A 19,953-nucleotide genomic window follows, 5' to 3' on the forward strand; every position below is an offset into this window, starting at 1 on the left:
CAATCCTGGAAAGAAATCATCTTCAAGAAGATGAATGGGCCCTTAGAGCAAACAAAGAGGAACTTAGAACCATCAAACAGTGAGGATGAAGACAAATTTGTGGGTGAGAAAGTGGAAAAACAAGAACAAAAGGTCCCTGTGTCAAGTGGAATTGCAACGAAGGATGAGAAACATGAGCCAAGGATTTTACATTCACAAAAGTTACTTGAGGTGACAATGAAACATAAAGATTCCCCCCAAAGGAATTAATAGAAAATCAGGGAAAAGAAGAGGAGGAAGCCCATCAAGAGAAGTCACACTCAACTGAAGCAGAGAAGTGCAAAGAGGAAAAGCCCATGGAACATCTAATGCAAAAAGCTCTTGATGAAGAAATCACTCCAACAATCACACAACCACCAAGACTTGGACTCAAGGAAGTGAAGGCAATTAACAAAAGCACCGAGAAGAGGATTGTGACCAAGCTACAAAGGACAATATTCATGAAAAAGAAAAAGTCAACTACAAGCAATCCGTCCCTTGATCCAGCAAGCAAGCTTAATCAAGTCATTAACAAAATAAAGCTTGCTGAGAAGAGACCAAGACAGGGGGCACTAGCTGAATCTTTCCCCCCTTTGAGGTCATTCCTCTTAACAAACTGGAAGAAGAGGAAGAAAGTGAAGAACAACATGTCAAGCTAGTGACAATAAAGAAGCGCTTGTTGGGAGGCAACCCAACCTGAGGTAATTTTCTCTTCATAGCTAATTTAATAAAAGAGCTGAGTAGATTTCTCTGTATTGCAAAGAGCTAAGTTTGGTGTTGCACAACAAAATAATTAAGGGGTGAATGTTGGATGTTAAGTTTGGTGTTCCACCAAAAATCTCATTAAGAACACATTGCACCCTCAGCATGATCAATATCGGCTCAAAACCATCAAAGAAACTGCTTAACAATTGTCATGTTTCTAGTTTTTAGTTGTTTTCTAGTTCATAGTTTGTTTTCTAGTTCATAGTTTATTTCCTTAATAAAAGTACTTGATATTTCATGCATGTATTTATTCTGCTACATATAGAAGTAGGCAAGGAACTAAGTTTGGTGTTCCCACACCAACTTAGGTTCATAAAATCACAAGCATACATGCATGCTAACTGCCTCTTAAGTGATTGGGGAACAAGCAACTTTCAATATCTTTTGTAGGAAGTCATTCAATCTCTTGGAGGAAAAGGTACATCATCATGGACAGAGGAAGGACATGGAACCCAACAATGATGATGACACAGAGGAAACAAATAGACTCCAAGAGGTTGTATTGTTCTCTGACTGATTCTAGTTCAAATATGTTAATTGAAAGTGCAAATGTCCCCTGTTGATTAGTGTCTTCTTATATTCATTTACTGTTTGCGAGTTTGTTTGGTTTCATGCTGTTATGACTTACTAGTCTAAGTGCTTGATTCACTTTCATCTTACTTGAATTATATGTTTTGTCCCTCATGCTTGAATAAAAGAAAAATAACTGTGAAATAGAGAAAGAGTAAAAGTCTAGCATGATATGAGACAAAATGAGGTTATGTGGTGGTATGTGCTGGTTCATTAGTTGATTTATGAATAAGGCTGAATGTTGGCATGACTTTGTGATATGAACTTGAGTTACATTTCATGAGACTTGACAAAAGAAAAAGGTCCAAAATAAAAGAAAGAAAATGCAAGAAAAAGAAGCAAAAAGAAATAAACAAGGCTGGGCATCAATAGCTTGAGATTTGGATATATGCCTGTGATGCTTTTTGTACAAAGATAAGCTTGGATAACTAGGTTCTAAGGGGTGCTTCATCACCCGGCAACTTGGGTTAACTAACCCGGGATTGCCAACCAAAAGTCCACCATCAAGAGCTACTTTGAGACAGAGCATTTAGTAACCCAAAGAGGTGCTGGGCATCAATTTCCAAAGAACAAACAGAGATGAACAAAACGAGCTAAATGCCTGTGATGTGTGTGTGCTAAGGAGAGGCTTGAGCAAGTAAGCCCATAGGGGTGTTTCAACACCTAGCATCTTGAACCAACTGGGGCGGGAATGCTGGCTGAAAGCTTACTCTAAAAAGTCGCCTTACCACATAGCATTAAGCCTCAGCCAAGAAAAGAACAAGAAAAGCTAAGGACCAAGGAATAACAAGTCTCATTTTTTTGTGTGATTCAAGTAAGGATCCAGAGGAATGTTGATGCCTCAGCCACAGAATAAAAATCCCTAAGATACCATGCATAAAAACCCCATTTACCAGTATTCAATGTCTTCCAATAAAAGGCTTATACACTTCTCTGCTTCTAGTAATTTTCCTTATGTCTTACTGCTTGCTTGGAGACAAGCAAGATTTAAGTTTGGTGTTGTGATGACAGGTCATCTTAGCCTAGTTTTGATGACAAGTCATCATATACCCATTTTTCAAGCTAATTTCACTTGTTTTATTAGCATTTATGCACTTTCTTGCATCCTAAGTAAGTGATTTGGAGTGAAAATGCATAACTTCTTTAAATCAAACAACCACCATGAAATTAATGTTAACTCATGAGGTTTAAGCTAAATTTAATTGATTTTAATTGATTTACAAGCCTCTTGAATTTAGTGATACTTTGAGTGGTTGTTTTGGTTTATTGTAGGTGAAGAAAAGAAAAAAAAGGAAAAGCGTGGCCTAAGGAAGTGTGGCCCAAGGAGAAGAAAATGTGGTCAAAGAGAGAAGAAGTGTGGCGCACAAAATGAGGAAGGCAAGTATTGCCCTCCACAAGGGCACACTGCCCTCTAGGAGGGCAACATAAGGGAACAAAGCATGAAAGGCAACTCTGCCCTGCCCACTACAAGGGCAGAGCACAAATTTGTGCCTTGGAATCAAGAAGAACAAAACCTTGCCCTGCCCTCCACAAGGGCAGTATCGGGCTCACCAAGGGAAGAAAATCAAAGGAAAATGCCTACAATGCTTGCCACAAGAGTTGAACACGGGACCATGAGGAAGCAAGGAATTAAGCTTCACTTTGGTACCAAGAAAGCCAAGGAAAATGGGTAGCGTGTGTAGCATCCAAGTTTCGAACTCGGGACGTCAAAGTGGAAACACTGCCCTGCCCTCCGCGAGGGCAGGGCAGCATTTTGTTGTGGCATGGATCTGGCGCACCAAGGCACGGTTCTGGCAGCAACAACAGCGCACCACAGCACAATTCTGGCGCACCAACTTTTTCTGCCCTGCCCTCCGCGAGGGCATGGCAGCATCCTGCGCACCAAGCCTGCACCACGCCCGCACCACGCACGCACCAAGCACCAAATCCTGCCCTGCCCTCCACAAGGGCAGGGCAGCCTCCTGGAAGCAATCCTTCATGGGCTAAAATTGGATAAAAAATCCAATAAAATTCAATTCTTCACCAAATCAAAAGCCCATCCAAATCCCAAGATCCAAGAATAGAAAGTGTATAAATAGGAGTTAGTTTGATGTAAATAGGACCTTTACTTTCACCGTTACTTAAGCTTTTTACTTTCACTTTTATTTTTCACCTTTTCCTTGACTTTTGCATTAGGCACTTTCTTGGGAACTTTGAATTTTGCAACTTCTCTTGGTGACTTCACTGAGATTTCAGAGAATTGGGGAGGAGAATTTGTAAAACCCGGTTAATTAACGGCTAATTAACCCATAAATGAGAATTTATTCTAGAAAGCCTAAAATGTGATTTTTATGGCTAAATGTGATAGAGGAGACTGAGACGAGAATTTTGGTACCAATTTTATAGAATTTGGACCAAGATTGGACCGAACGGGTCAAACCGGACCAATTGGACCCAAAGTGGGCCCTTGGCCCAACATAACTTAACCAAAACCCTAGTTTTCAGCACTCTCTCTCCTCATTTGTTACACACACAAGCTGAAATTAGAAAGAAAGGGAGGAAGAACACTCTCTCAAGTTCTCTCCCTTGGTTGATCTTCAAATCACCATAACTTTTGATCTAGAGCTCCGATTGCCGCCCCGTTTACGGCCACGCGTTCACCGCGGAGAGCTCTACAAAACCCATACAACCAATCTTGAGGTAAGCCACGTGTTGCTGTTCGAAATCTCAGCCCTTATTTTCGAGTTTCATGGGTGAAATGTTGAGATTTTGGGTTCTTTGATGTTATAGGACCAAACTCTCTTGAAGGAGAAGGTTAATCTTGTTTCCTTGGACCTTGGGTGTGGTAAGATTCTCAACCCTAGTGTGATTTGTGGTTTTATGATGTTTGGGTATTGAGATGTTGTGTATGGGTATGATGATTGTGGCTTAGGTTGTGTACATGTGAATATTGGAGCTTGATTGGTGACTTTGAAAAGCTTGGAAAGGGTTTGGTGGTGAAAAATCTGCTCTTGGAGGTGTTGAGGCCTTGTGAGCTTGAGGATAAGTGGTTTAGAAGTGCTCCGGTGGAGCTTGGAAAAATCGGCTAAGGTATGGTTTCGGTTTCCCGTATCTAATATGTAATGTGGTAGGAAATACTTAGGCTAGAGGCCCTAAGATAGGCATTGAATGGTTGATGTTGTTAAATGATTGAGATATATGATGTGGTCATATATGTGATGATGAGTATTGATGCCTTAATGGTATGATGTATGAGAAATATGCATGTTGTGATATATGCTTGATGATTGGTTATGGTTGAATTGTGGATTGAACCATGTTGATGGTGAGTATGATGTTGATTGTGTACAATAATGATTTATCGGAATTGGTATTGTTGAGAATTGGCATGAGGAATAGTATATGATATGTCAATGTGTTTGAATTTGAGCCACTTGGGTGAAGTGGGATAAAATGATGAGATAGTGATTTTGGGTAAATTGTGGTAATGTGTCAATGTGTGAGTTGAGGAGGCTTGATGTTGAATTTGATACATTTGATTGATTTCAAAGAAAAGGGATGAAATTGGCATGTTTTGATTGATTTTGAAAAGAGTTGAAAATGGTTGTTTTGAAAATGGCATATTGTGGTTTTGTATGAAAATATGGTTTTTGGGCATACTTTGACGGGACATAACTTGGACTACGGATCTCCGTTTTGTACCAAATCTGTTTAGAAATGAAATTGGATTCGGGATGTCCATACCGTTCGAAGAACGGGTGAAAAACGATTTAAAATGAGGAAGTTATGTCCATTGGAAGATTGGGGTGTAAATCTGTGAAATTCTGCAGCTTTTAACTTAGAAAATTTTTAGCAGAATGACCCCTTGCGCGTGGGCGCACCTGGCGCGTGCGCGCCGATCTTCCGAGAAGTGCCATCCACGCGTACGCGTGATGTGCGCGGGCGCGCCGATTGTGCTGCACCCAATGCCCAGCCATTTTCCAGAGAGTTATGCCAGAACTGTGCCATTGTTGTGCCTGGGGCACGAGAATACCCGCGCGTACGCGTGGTTGACGCGTGCGCGTCGATTGGCAAAGTTGTAATCCACGCGCCAGCGTGCATGACGCTCGCGCGTCGATGAGTTTTGAGGCCATCCACGCGTGCGCGTGGAGTGCGCGTACGCGTGGCCGTGTTTTCATCCAAAAGTTGATTTTTGAGTTTTAAAAGCCAAATCTCATACTTCTAAGCCTCCGATCTCACCATTTATATCTTAAATCATTATGACATGCCTAGCTATTAGAAAGGGGCTAGTGAATGAGGTAACTTGCGAGTGAAGCAAGGGATAAATGAATGATCAATGAGGATCAAGATGATTATGTGAGAGGCGGAGGATGGTGGTGGAAGTGCTTGTTATGCCATGGGCCGAAAGGTTGTAATTGTTAATGAAATGGCTGGTTATGGATTTAACCGTGAGCCAGAATAGCTATGTATGCTATGAATATTGGCTGGTTATGGATTTAACCATGAGCCGAATGGCTGATATGGATGTTGATCCATGGATGAGAATTCATGCATGTTTATGCTGAATTATTGATAATTGTGATTTGCACTTCCACTATCTAAGATACGAGTTTCCCTGGGTAGTAGCAGTGGCTAGCCACCACGTGCTCCAGGTTGAGACTTGATACTCTGTTTACCCTATGTCGTCAGGGTGGCCGGGCACTGTGAAATTCCCGGACGAGCTCACTCCCAAATATTCACCTGTGATGGTGATGGATAAATATTCACCTGTGATGGTGATGGATAAATATTCACCTGTGATGGTGATGGATAAATATTCACCAGTGATGGTGATGGATATGGATCATGATTATGATCAAGCTCATATTGAGCATACTCGAGTTGGGGAGACACGACAGAGGGACAGTCCAATGGTTAGCTACCAGGACTTGTCGGGTTGGCTCTATAACCGACAGATGATATCATCGGCCACTAGGGACAGGCATTCATCATATGCATACTATGTGAATTGTTTGAGATTGCCTATTTGACTGCATATTACTTGCTAATTGTCTAAATGTCTTAACTGCTCCTATTTGTATATTCTTTGTCTAATATAACTGTGTTTTCTATAATATACTCCTGTTGGTGGTTGGGAGGTTTGAAGGAATTGGAAAGGGAAGTATTAGTTAGACTGAAGAATCTTTAGTCAGATGCCCTTATATGGTTTAGCTTGTTTATAAGCTTTGATATTATCTGGAGGAAGTTCTAGGATTGCCTTTGGCTTTCCTCTATTATTATGTATTATATATGTGGAAGCTGTTACCATGCTGGGGACCTCTGGTTCTCACCCATGCGGATTTTGTGGTTTTCAGATGCAGGACGCGAGGTTTCCCGCTGAAGCATGCTGGAGACTTCTAGATTTGCGAAGATTTCTTGTGCTTGGGGACTATGTTTTGGTTTATATGTTTTGCTTAGATACTCTTATCTCCATTAAATAATACAAACTATGATGACTCCTCTTATGGGAGATTTTGGAGAATAGGTTTTATGTATTTGTGTCCCTTTGGGTTTCCTTTGGGGTTTTCCTTATTTTATCATATGTATATATTGTTATGCTCAGACCGGTTATCTTCGCAGCCGGATTTTGAGTCTTGATATTCCTGTTTTGACACTCTTTTGTATATATAACCTCGCGTTGGTTTATCCTTGTTCGTTGCGTTATCGATCGGAGTGTTGCGCTTTTGAGTTGCGGTTTTTGTTTACCCCTTTTTCTACAAAGGCTCCTATTTATAATCAATCATTCATACTACTATACGTACTAAATTTTATTTTAGAGGTCGTAATACCTTGCCATCTCTGAATTATGACTTAAGCATAAGACTCTGTATGGTAGGGTGTTACATTATGGTATCAGAGCAGTTCGTTCCTGTAGAGCCTGAGGGATGGACTGACTATGCTTCTGTGCATTCTCTGTGTGAGTGTTATGTGCCATTAGTATATCTGCTTGATATAATTGGCATAAATGTTCATGAGCATGCATTTGGGACTTTGAAGCACTAGACTTCCGATATTGAGACTGATCAACTTAATATCGATTGTTTGGTGTGTATTGGAACCAGATGGCGCCTCGTGGATGCGGTAGAGGTAGTTTGAGAGGTCGTACGAATGCTCGTGCGCTGGAGAATAACTCGAATAACCCGGTAGACCTTATGGCGGTATTGGGGAACATGGCTGCGGCTTTGTGGGCCACTGCAGAGGCTCTTGGACAACAGATGAGCAACCATGGCAACGACGGAAATGGAGCTCAGGGACCAATAGAGATCAGAACTTCCGTTGTGTTGGTGAACAAGTGTGGGGTTGCTGAAGAGTATGTGAAGAAGGCAGCTGCTGAGAGAGGGAGTCACAAGGGATCATTCCCACGGAACCGAGAGAAGAGCTTTGCACCTAGAGGTCCGCCTTTTCAAGCGGGGATGCTCTTTCAGGAGGCCCAACAACAACAACTCCCAAGGAAAGAAGTTCGGGAAGCAGCCTCAGAATGATCAAGTTTGTACTAGGTGTGGAAGTCACCATCCGAGAGCACCATGCAAGGCCGGATGGGGTTTGTGCTACAATTGTGGGAAGGCAGGACATAAGCTCCCATGGTGTCCGGAGCGGCAGAAGCAAGGTGCTGGAAAAGCACAACAAACTGGTCGGGTGTTCACCACCTCAGCTGTGGGTGCAGAGGGATCCGAGGCACTCATTCGAGGTAACTGTGAAATGGCTGGTCAAACTTTAAATGCTTTATTTGATTCGGGAGCATCGCATTCATCTATTGCATTTGAGTAAGCCCATGAGTTAGGATTGAAGATTGTAACCTTAGGTTATGATGTAAGAGTGTACAATGCTACCCATGAAGCTACGGTAACTAGGCTAGGATGCCCGAAAGTTTCGTTTAGGATCAAGCAGCGTGATTTTGTCCATAATTTAGTCTGCTTGCCGATGGTCGGTCTTGATCTTATCTTGGGATTGGACTGGTTATCTAAGAACCATGTTCTGCTTGATTGTTCTACAAAGTCGGTGTACTTTATGCCAGAAGATACAGAAGGGCCGGTCGTGGTGAATAATTATTACTTAAACTCGATGATGGTGAACTGTTCTGGAATCGAATGTCAGGGTATCATGTTGTTAACCGCGGGCGTTTCGGGTGATGATCAAAGATTGGAACAGATTCCGGTTGTGTGTGAGTTTCCGGAAGTATTTCCCGATGATATTGATGAGTTTCCGCCTAACCGAGAGGTTGAGTTTGCTATTGAATTGGTGCCCGGGGCGGGACCAATCTCAAGTGCTCCTTATAGGATGTCACCGTTAGAGATGAACGAGCTAAAGTCTCAGTTAGAGGATTTGTTGGGAAAGAATTTTATACGGCCAAGTGTCTCTCAGTGGGGTGCTCCAGTGCTACTAGTAAAGAAGAAAGATGGGAGTATGCGGCTCTGTGTGGATTACAGGCAGTTGAACAAGGTTACAATAAAGAATAAGTACCCATTGCCGAGAATTGATGATCTCATGGATCAGTTACAAGGAGCTGGAGTTTTCTCCAAGATTGATTTGCGATCCGGTTATCACCAGATAAGGGTGAGGGGTGAGGATATCCCTAAGACCGCTTTCAGAACTCGTTATGGTCATTACGAGTACACTGTGATGTCCTTTGGGTTGACGAACGCTCCTGCGGTATTCATGGATTACATGAATAGAGTTTTCTGTCCGTTTCTGGATAAATTCGTTGTTGTCTTCATTGATGACATACTAATTTATTCCAAGACTGAAGAAGAGCATGCGGAACACTCGAGGACCGTGTTGCAGATTCTAAAGGAGAAGAAACTTTATGCAAATCTGTCTAAGTGTGATTTTTGGAAGAGTGAGGTGAAGTTTTTGGGCCATGTGGTGAGTAAGAAGGGAATAGCCGTAGACCCAACTAAGGTGGAGGCTGTGATGGATTGGAAACAACCAACCACCGTAACAGAGATAAGGAGTTTTCTGGGTTTAGCTGGCTATTACCGAAGGTTTATCAAGGGCTTTTCACAGATAGCTTTGCCAATGACAAAGTTAACCCGCAAAGACACTCCGTTTGTTTGGACTCCTGAGTGCGAAGAGAGCTTTCAGACATTGAAGAAAAAGTTGACTACTGCACCTGTGTTGGTGTTACCCGAGCCAAACGAGCCTTTTGAGGTGTATTGTGATGCCTCATTGAAGGGTCTAGGGTGCGTGCTGATGCAGCACCATAATGTGGTGGCGTATGCCTCATGACAGTTGAGACCTCATGAAGTTAGTTACCCTACGCACGATTTGGAACTTGCTGCGGTTGTGTTTGCCTTGAAGGTGTGGAGGCATTATCTCTATGGGGTTAAGTTCCAAGTTTTCTCTGATCATAAGAGCTTGAAGTACCTCTTTGATCAAAAAGAGCTTAATATGAGGCAGAGAAGGTGGATGGAATTGTTGAAGGACTACGACTTCGAGTTGCATTACCATCCGGGAAAGGCAAACGTAGTGGCAGATGCGTTAAGTCGAAAGTCATTATATGCGGCTTGGATGATACTTCGAGAGGAGAAGTTGCTCAAGGGATTCGAGAGTCTGAAAATTGGTTCTCAAGAAGTATCTGGAACCTTGTGTTTGAGCCGATTAGAAATCTCAAGTGACTTTAAGTCCGAACTCCTGAAGGCTCATCAAAATGATGAAGCGTTATGGAAAGTGTTACCGGCCATTGAGCAAGGAAAACAGTGGAGAGTGTCGGAAGAAAAAGATGGGTTATGGAGATTCAAGGGTAGAATCATTGTGCCGGATGTTGGCACTTTGAGGCAAGATATCTTAAAGGAGGCACACAAAAGCGGATTCTCCATTCACCCGGGAAGTACTAAGATGTACCATGATTTAAAAGCGATGTTTTGGTGGCCGGGTATGAAGAATGATGTGGCGGAATATGTTTCAAAGTGCTTAACTTGTCAAAAGGTAAAGATTGAACATCAAAAGCCCGCCGGTATGTTGCAACCTCTAGAGATTTCACAATGGAAGTGGGAAAGTATTGCAATGGACTTTGTATCAGGAATGCCAAGGACTAGGGCTGGCTTTGATGCTATTTGGGTGATTGTGGACTGATTGACGAAGTCAGCTCACTTTTTGCCCATTCGTATGACTTACACCCTTGAGGAGCTAGCACGGTTATACATAAAGGAGATTGTGAGACTTCATGGTGTACCTGCTACTATAATCTCTGATAGAGATCCTCGTTTTACTTCAAGGTTTTGGGGTGCATTTCAGAAAGCTTTTGGAACCCAATTAAGCTTGAGCACGGCTTACCATCCTCAAACAGATGGTCAATCTGAGAGGACAATCCAAACACTAGAGGATATGTTGAGAGCTTGTGTTTTGGACCAACCGGCGAGTTGGGATCGGTATATGCCATTGGTGGAGTTTGCATACAATAATAGTTATCATGCGAGCATCGGAATGGCTCCGTATGAGGCCTTGTATGGGAGGAAATGTCAATCTCCGCTATGTTGGTATGAAGCTGGAGAGAAAAGCTTGTTGGGGCCAGAAATGATAGCTGAGACTACTGAACAAGTCAAGAAAATCCGTGATAGGATGCTTACGGCGCAGAGTCATCAAAAGAGTTACGCCGATCAAAGGCGAAAGCCCTTAGAATTTGAGGAAGGAGACCATGTTTTCCTTAAGGTTACTCCGACTACAGGAGTAGGTAGGGTGATTAAGGCAAAAAAGTTGAATCCTCGATACATTAGTCCATTTCAGATCCTAGAGAGGATTGGACCGTTGGCGTATCGGATGGCTCTACCACCTCATCTTTCGAACCTGCACGACGTGTTTCACGTGTCGCAGCTTCGGAAGTACACCCCTGATGCTAGCCATGTGTTGGAACCTGAGTCGGTTCAGTTAAGGGAAGATTTGACGCTTCCAGTGGCTCCAGTCAGAATTGATGATACTAGTATTAAACGGTTGCGTGGAAAAGATGTTTCCTTAGTCAAAGTGGCATGGAGTCGAGGCGGTGTTGAGGAACACACTTGGGAACTTGAGTCGGAGATGCGAACGGATTATCCGCATTTATTCTCAGGTAATTGCATTTGAATTTTGTGGGCAAAATTCCCAATTAGGTGGGTAGAATGTAAAACCCGGTTAATTAACGGCTAATTAACCCATAAATGAGAATTTATTCTAGAAAGCCTAAAATGTGATTTTTATGGCTAAATGTGATAGAGGAGACTGAGACGAGAATTTTGGTACCAATTTTATAGAATTCGGACCAAGATTGGACCGAACGGGTCAAACCGGGCCAATTGGACCCAAAGTGGGCCCTTGGCCCAACATAACTTAACCAAAACCCTAGTTTTCAGCACTCTCTCTCCTCATTTGTTACACACACAAGCTGAAATTAGAAAGAAAGGGAGGAAGAACACTCTCTCAAGTTCTCTCCCTTGGTTGATCTTCAAATAACCATAACTTTTGATCTAGAGCTCCGATTGCCGCCCCGTTTGCGGCCACGCGTTCACCGCGGAGAGCTCTACAAAACCCATACAACCAATCCTGAGGTAAGCCACGTGTTGCTGTTCGAAATCTCAGCCCTTATTTTCGAGTTTCATGGGTGAAATGTTGAGATTTTGGATTCTTTGATGTTATAGGACCAAACTCTCTTGAAGGAGAAGGTTAATCTTGTTTCCTTGGACCTTGGGTGTGGTAAGATTCTCAACCCTAGTGTGATTTGTGGTTTTATGATGTTTGGGTATTGAGATGTTGTGTATGGGTATGATGATTGTGGCTTAGGTTGTGTACATGTGAATATTGGAGCTTGATTGGTGACTTTGAAAAGCTTGGAAAGGGTTTGGTGGTGAAAAATCTGCTCTTGGAGGTGTTGAGGCCTTGTGAGCTTGAGGATAAGTGGTTTAGAAGTGCTCCGGTGGAGCTTGGGAAAATCGGCTAAGGTATGGTTTCGGTTTCCCGTATCTAATATGTAATGTGGTAGGAAATACTTAGGCTAGAGGCCCTAAGATAGGCATTGAATGGTTGATGTTGTTAAATGATTGAGATATATGATGTGGTCATATATGTGATGATGAGTATTGATGCCTTAATGGTATGATGTATGAGAAATATGCATGTTGTGATATATGCTTGATGATTGGTTATGGTTGAATTGTGGATTGAACCATGTTGATGGTGAGTATGATGTTGATTATGTACAATAATGATTTATCGGAATTGGTATTGTTGAGAATTGGCATGAGGAATAGTATATGATATGTCAATGTGTTTGAGTTTGAGCCACTTGGGTGAAGTGGGATAAAATGATGAGATAGTGATTTTGGGTAAATTGTGGTAATGTGTCAATGTGTGAGTTGAGGAGGCTTGATGTTGAATTTGATACATTTGATTGATTTCAAAGAAAAGGGATGAAATTGGCATGTTTTGATTGATTTTGAAAAGAGTTGAAAATGGTTGTTTTGAAAATGGCATATTGTGGTTTTGTATGAAAATATGGTTTTTGGGCATACTTTGACGGGACATAACTTGGACTACGGATCTCCGTTTTGTACCAAATCTGTTTAGAAATGAAATTGGATCCGGGATGTCCATACCGTTCGAAGAACGGGTGAAAAACGATTTAAAATGAGGAAGTTATGTCCGTTGGAAGATTGGGGTGTAAATCTGTGAAATTCTGCAGCTTTTAACTTAGAAAATTTTTAGCAGAATGACCCCTTGCGCGTGGGCGCACCTGGCGCGTGCGCGCCGATCTTCCGAGAAGTGCCATCCACGCGTACGCGTGATGTGCGCGGGCGCGCCGATTGTGCTGCACCCAATGCCCAGCCATTTTCCAGAGAGTTATGCCAGAACTGTGCCAGTGTTGTGCCTGGGGCACGAGAATACCCGCGCGTACGCGTGGTTGACGCGTGCGCGTCGATTGGCAAAGTTGTAATCCACGCGCCAGCGTGCATGACGCTCGCGCGTCGATGAGTTTTTGAGGCCATCCACGCGTGCGCGTGGAGTGCGCGTACGCGTGGCCGTGTTTCATCCAAAAGTTGATTTTTGAGTTTTAAAAGCCAAATCTCATACTTCTAAGCCTCCGATCTCACCATTTATATCTTAAATCATTATGACATGCCTAGCTATTAGAAAGGGGCTAGTGAATGAGGTAACTTGCGAGTGAAGCAAGGGATAAATGAATGATCAATGAGGATCAAGATGATTATGTGAGAGGCGGAGGATGGTGGTGGAAGTGCTTGTTATGCCATGGGCTGAAAGGTTGTAATTGTTAATGAAATGGCTGGTTATGGATTTAACCGTGAGCCGGAATAGCTATGTATGCTATGAATATTGGCTGGTTATGGATTTAACCATGAGCCGAATGGCTGATATGGATGTTGATCCATGGATGAGAATTCATGCATGTTTATGCTGAATTATTGATAATTGTGATTTGCACTTCCACTATCTGAGATACGAGTTTCCCTGGGTAGTAGCAGTGGCTAGCCACCACGTGCTCCAGGTTGAGACTTGATACTCTGTTTACCCTATGTCGTCAGGGTGGCCGGGCACTGTGAAATTCCCGGACGAGCTCACTCCCAAATATTCACCTGTGATGGTGATGGATAAATATTCACCTGTGATGGTGATGGATAAATATTCACCTGTGATGGTGATGGATAAATATTCACCAGTGATGGTGATGGATATGGATCATGATTATGATCAAGCTCATATTGAGCATACTCGAGTTGGGGAGACACGACAGAGGGACAGTCCAATGGTTAGCTACCAGGACTTGTCGGGTTGGCTCTATAACCGACAGATGATATCATCGGCCACTAGGGACAGGCATTCATCATATGCATACTATGTGAATTGTTTGAGATTGCCTATTTGACTGCATATTACTTGCTAATTGTCTAAATGTCTTAACTGCTCCTATTTGTATATTCTTTGTCTGATATAACTGTGTTTTCTATAATATACTCCTGTTGGTGGTTGGGAGGTTTGAAGGAATTGGAAAGGGAAGTATTAGTTAGACTGAAGAATCTTTAGTCAGATGCCCTTATATGGTTTAGCTTGTTTATAAGCTTTGATATTATCTGGAGGAAGTTCTAGGATTGCCTTTGGCTTTCCTCTATTATTATGTATTATATATGTGGAAGCTGTTACCATGCTGGGGACCTCTGGTTCTCACCCATGCGGATTTTGTGGTTTTCAGATGCAGGACGCGAGGTTTCCCGCTGAAGCATGCTGGAGACTTCTAGATTTGCGAAGATTTCTTGTGCTTGGGGACTATGTTTTGGTTTATATGTTTTGCTTAGATACTCTTATCTCCATTAAATAATACAAACTATGATGACTCCTCTTATGGGAGATTTTGGAGAATAGGTTTTATGTATTTGTGTCCCTTTGGGTTTCCTTTGGGGTTTTCCTTATTTTATCATATGTATATATTGTTATGCTCAGACCGGTTATCTTCGCAGCCGGATTTTGAGTCTTGATATTCCTGTTTTGACACTCTTTTGTATATATAACCTCGCGTTGGTTTATCCTTGTTCGTTGCGTTATCGATCGGAGTGTTGCGCTTTTGAGTTGCGGTTTTTGTTTACCCCTTTTTCTACAAAGGTTCCTAGTTATAATCAATCATTCATACTACTATACGTACTAAATTTTTATTTTAGAGGTCGTAATACCTTGCCATCTCTGAATTATGACTTAAGCATAAGACTCTGTATGGTAGGGTGTTACAGAATTGATCTCTCTTCTTCCTCGTTCTTGCTTGGACACTTTTACTTTTCTTGTTTTGAGTTTTGGGTGTTAAGAATTGGGGAAATTCTGTCTCAATCTCCACTCAAGATCTCTTTGATTTCATTTCTGCATAATTGAATTCAACCACATTTCCTTTACTGCTTCTTCTTCAATTTCTTGTTAATTGCTTTGTGAACTTGGATCTGGGAAGGCAATTGAGATCTAGGCTTTGCTACCAAGTCTCTGGAGTCCTGAGATCCCAATTTCCTTTTGGTTCTTCTGTGAACCTCTGCTGCAACTTAATTACCTTTCTGTTTGAATTCCAAGTATTTCCAATTCATTTTCTGCTTTATTAATTACTGCAATTTAACTTCATTTGCTTAGATTCTGAAATCCCAATCCTCAAATCCCTTTTACATTCAAGCAATTTATATTCCTTGCACTTTAAGTTACTGCAATTTACATTTCTTGCACTCTAAGTTTCAGTCATTTAATTTCTTGTTCTTTAAGATTCAGTCCTTTTACTTTCAGTTTCTTTTAATTTCTGCAATTCTACCCTTTCCCCTTTACATTTTCTGTTATTTACTTACTGTTGGATACCAAACAATCAATCAATACTTGATTCGCTTGACTAAATCAACCACTAAACTAAAATTGCTCAATCCTTCAATCCCTGTGGGATCGACCTCACTCATGTGAGTTATTATTACTTGATGCGACCCGGTACACTTGCCGGTGAGTTTTGTGTCGGATCGTTTTCCGCACATCAAGTTTTTGGCGCTGTTACCGGGGATTGAAATAGATTGACAATGATTAAGTGAAGTGGAGGTCTAGATTAAGCACTTTTTCTTTTCTGTTTCTCTAACACACTAACTATTTGAATTTTTGCTTAAACTAACTAAAACTTCATTCTAGCCATAGATTGAAGTTTTATTGATTTTCTGGATCTGTGTGTTTATTGTTGTGTGTTTGTATGTCAGGTACAGGAAGATCTTCCCCTATCCTCTCTGAAATTGACCAAAGAACTCTTCGAAGAATAAGAAGAGCTGAAAGAGGAAAGAACGTTATTGGAGAGGAAGAATCTGAGGAGGAATTCCAAGAAATGGAAGGAGATCCATCAAATCCCAATCAACCAGAAGGAGGAGCCAATAATAATCAACAACAAAGAAGAGTACTGGCTTCCTATACATTTGCAAATGCTAGACACTGTGGGAGTAGCATTCTTCCCCCCAATGTCAATGCAAACAACTTTGAATTAAAGCCACAACTCATCACTTTGGTTCAAAACAACTGTTCTTTTGGAGGAGGACCATTGGAGGACCCAAATCAACACTTATCCACCTTCTTGAGGATTTGTGACACTGTTAAAACCAATGGTATGCCTCCTGACAGTTACAAGTTGTTGCTCTTTCCATTTTCTCTCAGAGACAAAGCCACTCAATGGCTAGAAACGTTCCCAAAGGAAAGCATCAACACTTGGGATGATTTGGTGAGCAAGTTTCTTGCCAAATTTTACCCCCTCAAAGAATCATAAGATTGAAGACTGAGGTGCAGACATTCACTCAAATGGAGGCTGAGAATTTATATGAAGCATGGGAAAGATATAAAGCTCTATTGAGAAAGTGTCCACCAGAGATGTTTACTGAATGGGATAAGTTGCAAAACTTCTATGAAGGACTTACTCTAAAGGCTCAAGAAGCACTTGATCACTCAGCTGGAGGCTCATTACAACTCATGAAAACCACAGAGGAAGCTCAAAACCTCATTGATATGGTGGCCAACAACCAATATTTCTTTGCTCATCAAAGACAACGCCAACCATCACAGAGAAGAGGAGTAATGGAGTTAGAAGGAGTGGATTCAATTCTAGCTCAAAACAAGATTATGCAGCAGCAGATTCAACAACAGTTTGAGCAAATGGCCAAAAGAATTGATGGCCTGCAAGTGGCAGTAGTGAGCACCACAAGCCAACCATCAACCACATGGGTGCAAAGTGAAGAGACCAAGAGGAGCAACAGCAAGAGCAAGTCCAATACATGCACAACCAAAATCCTGGAACAAATGAAGCTTATGGTGATACTTACAATCCATCTTGGAAGAACCATCCCAACCTCAGATGGGGAGACAACCACAATCAAAGCCAACAACCATGGCAAAGAAACTCAAGTCAGAACAATTGGAAAAACACAAACCACAACCCCCAGCCGAACACTAACCAAAATACATACAGAAAACCACAAAATAACTACCCCAATTCTAACCATCACTTACCCAATAACCACCCAACTAACCAAAGCACTTACCATCATCCATCAACATCCCAAAACCAACCAATCTCACAAGACTCTCAGAGGATCACTAATCTAGAACTGCTCATGGAGAAAATGATGAAGAACCAAGAATTGACAACAAAAAACCAAGAAGCTTCCATGAAGAACCTAGAAAGGCAGATTGGGCAAATCTCCAAACAGATTTCTGTTGAAAAACCATCAAGCTCACTACCAAGTGACACCATTCCCAACCCAAAGGAAGAATGCAAGGTCGTGCAACTAAGAAGTGGAAAGATGTTAATGGATGGTAACCAAGGAGCAACCAAGAAACTTATGGAGAATGACAATGAGCCAACAAAGAATGATGAATCCATCAACAAGGACATGACAACCAAGAATGTCCCAGAAGAACTCACAGAAGAAAACAACCAACCACAAAGTCTGAAAAAGGGAAAGCAGATCATGGAAGAATCGATTCCAAGACAACTTCAAGGGGAGAAAAACTTGACACCCCCAATACCTTATCCACAAAGATTCCACAAAGAAACAAAGGATCAGCACTTCCACAAATTTCTTGAGACTTTCAAGAAGCTGGAAATCAACATACCTTTAGCTGAGGCATTAGAGCAAATGCCTCTGTATGCCAAGTTCTTAAAGGAGCTCATCAACGAGAAGAGAAGTTGGAATGAGAAGGAGACTGTAATGCTTAGTGAAGAATGCAGTGCACTCATCAAAAAGGGACTCCCTCCCAAGCTTGAAGATCCTGGAGGTTTCTTCCTACCCTGCACTATTGGAAACCTATTCATCAACAAGGGGATGTGTGACTTAGGAGCAAGCATAAATCTAATCCCATCTTCTTTGGTAAAGAAGCTTGGCATAGAGGAGATGAAACCAATACAGATATCCTTGGAGTTGGTGGACCAATCAGTAGTATATCCTAAAGGGCTGATTGAGAACCTTTTAGTTAAGGTTGACAAGTTCATCTATCCGGCAGATTTTGTGATCTTGGATTCTTCAGAAAATGGAAATGACTCAATAATACTTGGTCGACCATTTTTGGCCACTGCTAGAGCCATTGTGGATATAGAACAGGGAGAGCTAACCCTCAGGATGCATGAGGAAAGCATCACCTTGAAAGTCTTTCCAGAATTACAAAGGAATGAAGAACCAAGCAAGACAAGTGGTGACTTCCTTCCAAAGCAAGCAACCGACAAAACAATAGAACAAGAGAGTGAGCCTGTACAAGGAGAAAAAGGAATTCAAAAAGAAGCTGGGATGATAAACAAAAAGGAAGGTATCACAACTCAAGTCACTGTCAAAGGAAGCATATTAACAAGGAAGAAGAAGAAGAAAAACAAGAAAAAGGCCTACAAGGGGTGGAAGAATAAGAAAATCCCAACCGAAGGATTTGCCAAAGGTGATAAGGTGCAACTAGTGTATCAACAGCTGGGAACAAAAGATTATTACACTGTCAACCAAGTACTCTCTCTTGAGCACATTGAAATTGAGCATCAAGGCACACAGAGAAAGCTTACAGTGAGAGGTGACAAGTTGAGACATCACCAACATCAACCACCCTAAAGGGAGTCCAATGTCAAGCTAGTGACAATAAAAGAGCGCTTCATGGGAGGCAACCCATGATTTAAGATTTCTGTCTTCTCTTTAATAAGCTATGATTTCCTGAGTATGATTTTGAACTTTCATATTTGATAAATGCATATTTCATTTTAGAGCATAAGTCAGACTTCTAAGTTTGGTGTCCCTTAAGGCACACTTAATTTTTGCTTTTCAAAAAGAAAGGGAGCTATTCTTAGAACATATGCGTAATTCTTTTGATGGAGCATATGACCAAACACTAAGTTTGGTGTCTGCATGTATAACAATGTTCAGAAGATCACTTCCCAATCATGGAATCAAAACCATACAGAAAGGAATCATGCATCAAATTTTTTTTAAAAATTACATCAATTGTGAAGAATGGCTTGCATTGCTAAGCCGTCCCCTCAATAAAAGATAAGTTTGGTGTTCACCAACTTTTAGCATCTTTAATTAAGGGACACAATTGACAAAAAAAATTTAAATAATAAATAGTAATAAACAAAACAAAATAATTCTTTTCCTTTAGTACAAATCAATTGCCAATGACTACATCAATGTTCTAAGGCTAGTTGTTTTGGTTCATGCAGGAGAAAAGGATTGAAACAAACTCAAGGAGGGGCCACGGCTAGGATCAGCTATGAGAGGATGGTCACATGTGCCTAGAAGAACGCGCTCATGGGGAACAGAATTTGCATGCATGCATCATTGAACACTTAAATGCATGCAGCCAATGGGAGGAGGATCCTCGTCAAAGCCTTAACAATACATGCAGACCGTCCATTTCATGCATCCCTTGGATGAACAACTCAATCTTAACCCTTCATGAGCACCAACGAGTCCCTTTTTCACTCATTATGGTTTTGTTGGAAAGCTTGAAGAATCCACCTATAAATAGCTGTTGGCACCAACACGGTCTACACACTCATTCAAGCCACTTCCATATGAAAGCCATAATCTCTTCTACTCCCAAAACCAACATAATTCCCTTATCTCACACAACAAAACCGAACCA

Source organism: Arachis stenosperma, unplaced genomic scaffold (assembly GCF_014773155.1).
Source record: "Arachis stenosperma cultivar V10309 unplaced genomic scaffold, arast.V10309.gnm1.PFL2 arast.V10309.gnm1.Scaffold_100034, whole genome shotgun sequence".
NCBI lineage: Eukaryota > Viridiplantae > Streptophyta > Magnoliopsida > Fabales > Fabaceae > Arachis > Arachis stenosperma.